The sequence below is a fragment of the Crocodylus porosus genome, unplaced genomic scaffold (assembly GCF_001723895.1).
Source record: "Crocodylus porosus isolate Cpor-Errol unplaced genomic scaffold, CroPor_comp1, whole genome shotgun sequence".
In the NCBI taxonomy this organism is placed as follows: domain Eukaryota; kingdom Metazoa; phylum Chordata; order Crocodylia; family Crocodylidae; genus Crocodylus; species Crocodylus porosus.
This window is the reverse complement of record NW_017728918.1, coordinates 42,142,032-42,144,915: the sequence shown is the minus strand read 5'-3', so window position 1 is coordinate 42,144,915 and position 2,884 is coordinate 42,142,032. Positions and strand designations below refer to the sequence as shown.

Here is a 2,884-nt window from a genome sequence, read left to right as displayed (position 1 = left end):
CAACGCATGGGTTCACCAACCAAGATCTTTATTGAGTGACACACATAAATCAAGTGGGAAAAAGCAATGCTTTATCTAAAACCATTCATACTCTCACACACATACACACAGGGCAATCCACTGGTGCTCAGGTTCAGTCACAATGGCCAGTCATGGTGCCTCTGGAGACAATGATCTTATGGGAGGGACACCGGTAGTTTTAGTTGATGTTGATGGCATATGATGTAATCAGGGCCGGTCTTCACTGCTGTGGTGCCTCTGACAACCCATTCAGCCAATTACCATGTTGACTTCACCAAAACTCACAGTCTTTTGGCTATGTACATCATGGCTTAGGTATGTAGATGGATGGGTGGTGAGGAATTGCTTGTTTACAACCTCCTGAGACAGGGAGACAGGAAGTTTGCGTTGCTCCTTTTCTTGTAGATGGTTTGTTCGTTCTTCTCAAGGCTGCTTTCTAAGCTGACTGGGTATGCTTGAAAAACATATTAACTCATGAATTCATCCAAAATTAATTCTCAACACCCCCAAATCCCCCCCATCCTCCTACACCCCTTACCATTCCCCTCCTGCAAACCCCACATCCCCCATCACACACCTACCATGTGATAAGAAAACATCAAAACATATAGATATTTAGTTTATTTTATTATGATGAGAGAGACACCTGTAGGCTCCAAATTGCTTTAACATTGTAAGTATAGCAATGAAACATTGCCCATCTGATCACTCTCTCTCTCATGTACATGTGCATAGTGGTCTTTTGTTCTAATGGTGGAAGAACATGGGTTTTGGGGTATTTTAAAAAGTGACTTTGGGATGCTGTTTCAGCAGTCCATCTGGCACAAGGGATAGTGTCCTGATACCAATTGGCCAGGCCCCAGAAGCTCCTGTCTATTTGTATACTTCAAATACCATGGGCTGTAAAGCCCACTGGCTAACTAATAGCCCCTACTGTGTGGGGCCAATGGGTGAAAGATAGAACAGAATTCTTGGGACAACAAAGGCAAAAACAAGACAGGAGTGACATGTTGGGCCACGTCCCCTGGTCCCGCTGGCTCCCCATTAGAGTCCCGTTTGCCCCCACAGTGGGGGTTACAGGCTTGCCTACAGGGGTGGTACTCAGGTGGTACTCAAGTGGACAAGCTCCATTAGGAGAGGTTGGGGATTTGGGGGGTGGGACAATTGCAGCGGAGGCATGGCTGGGGCAGGGGGGCCCTACTCCCCCTCTCACCTCAGCTGCTGCTTCCCTCCCCGGGACTCCACCAAACTTGGTTGGGGGCAGGGTCCCCTGAGTTCCTGGTGGGGGGGTAGGGCTGGGTGTTGTGGCTGTGGTACCAGGGGGACCCAAGGGAGGAGGGTGCAAGTGGCAGGGGTACCCCTCTTGCTAGTGAAACCCACAGATGCCCTCCCCACCCTGGTACACTCATGACACATTTGCCCCAGGGCATGGCACCAGAAGCATTGTAGGTCCCTCAGTGTATAAAACATCCTCACCAGGGCCCCCTTTAAAGGAATCACAAGGCATCTCTTGGCCTCCACCAGCTTCACTCCTGTCACCAGTTGGATCATGACCTGGCGACAAAAAGAGAACACGTGATGGAGGCTGGGGTCTTGGCTCCTCAGTGAGAGGGCCACCACCGGGGAGATAACCCTCCCCAGGGTTTGGAGCTTGTGGAGCAGGGCCCAACTGGGGATATAGAGTGGGATTGAGCTGAGGACCTCCCAGGTGCCCAGCTCTTCTAGGGGCTCAAGGGGGATGTATCTGCCCTCCACCACAAGCCTCTAAGACAAGGAAGAAAACCCCCTTGAAAGTGGGAGGCTACCATGATTTTGCGGGCCCCCACCACCCAAGCTAGGGCCTGCACCCAGGTCTCAAAGTGCAGGTTCTCCCACTCAGGTAGCTGGCACTTCACCCCATGCCTGCAGATGAGTGCCAGAAAGGGGGCCCCACCACTCAAGCTGGAAAGGCTGGCAGTGGAGGGTCCAGACTCCATGGCTACTGGTTGTCTCTGAAGCCACCTGTGCATAGCTGCCATTCTACTGCTGTGGGACCATCTTGGTGGGGCCAGGGCTAGGGCCAGGGACAGGCTGAGTGTAGCGCACCTGGTCCCCTCAGCACCGATGGTCTAGGTTTGGGGGCAGGGCCCTTGCCCTTTCCACCCCTAGCTGTGGAGGAGGCTGAAGAGGAGCCCTTCTTGCTGCCCTGCATCCCTGATGGTGGTACTGGGGACTTTTGGGAGCCCCTTAGGGAGGGGCCTGGCTGGGGGAGACACCCTGGCCCAGCTGGCTCCCCATTAGAGTTCTGTTTGCCCCTGCAGCAGGGGTTACAGGCTCATCTACCACCAGAGAGGGTCAGTTGGACTCTGCCCCCAGGGTGGGGGTTGTAGAGACATACACCTCCTTGGGGGCCTAGCTGGAATCTTCCCCCACAACGGGGGCTGCAGGAAGTTCTGTGGGGGCATCTGCCCCCCCAGAAGGCTCCTGCCCTGTCATTGCTTCTCATAAAGGGAGAGGGAAACCAAAAAATAAAAAAAAAATCACAGCAAGGCTAGTGAATCAAATAGGAACAGGTTTGGGCTGTGGGGGAAGGCAGGGGTGAAGGAGGTTGAAGCTCACTGAGCTACAGGAAAAATTGGGTGGGCTATACTTGGGGAAGGTCAGGGGGAGGGTGACACAGATACAAGGGCTGGAGAAACTTGAGCTGCCTTACTCAGTCACACAACAAACACCAGGGCAGGGGGAGTGGACCACAGGACTTACCACACAAGGGGAAAACACACATACATACACACACACACACACACACACATACACACACACACGCGCGCGGCTGCTGAGGCAGACGGAAAAGATGGCTGGAGAGGTAGAGGGGCTTTGTTTG

General features: G+C 53.2%; 1 long non-coding RNA gene across 1 annotated transcript; it reads right to left on the bottom strand.

Moving 5' to 3' along the window:
• Positions 1 to 249: 249 nt before the first annotated feature.
• On the bottom strand, positions 250 to 2,784 carry LOC109312214. Its single transcript, XR_002101745.1, has 3 exons — positions 2,764 to 2,784; positions 1,498 to 1,575; positions 250 to 475 (listed from the first exon to the last, which is right to left on the bottom strand). It is a non-coding gene; the product is annotated as an uncharacterized LOC109312214 (long non-coding RNA).
• Positions 2,785 to 2,884: the final 100 nt, after the last annotated feature.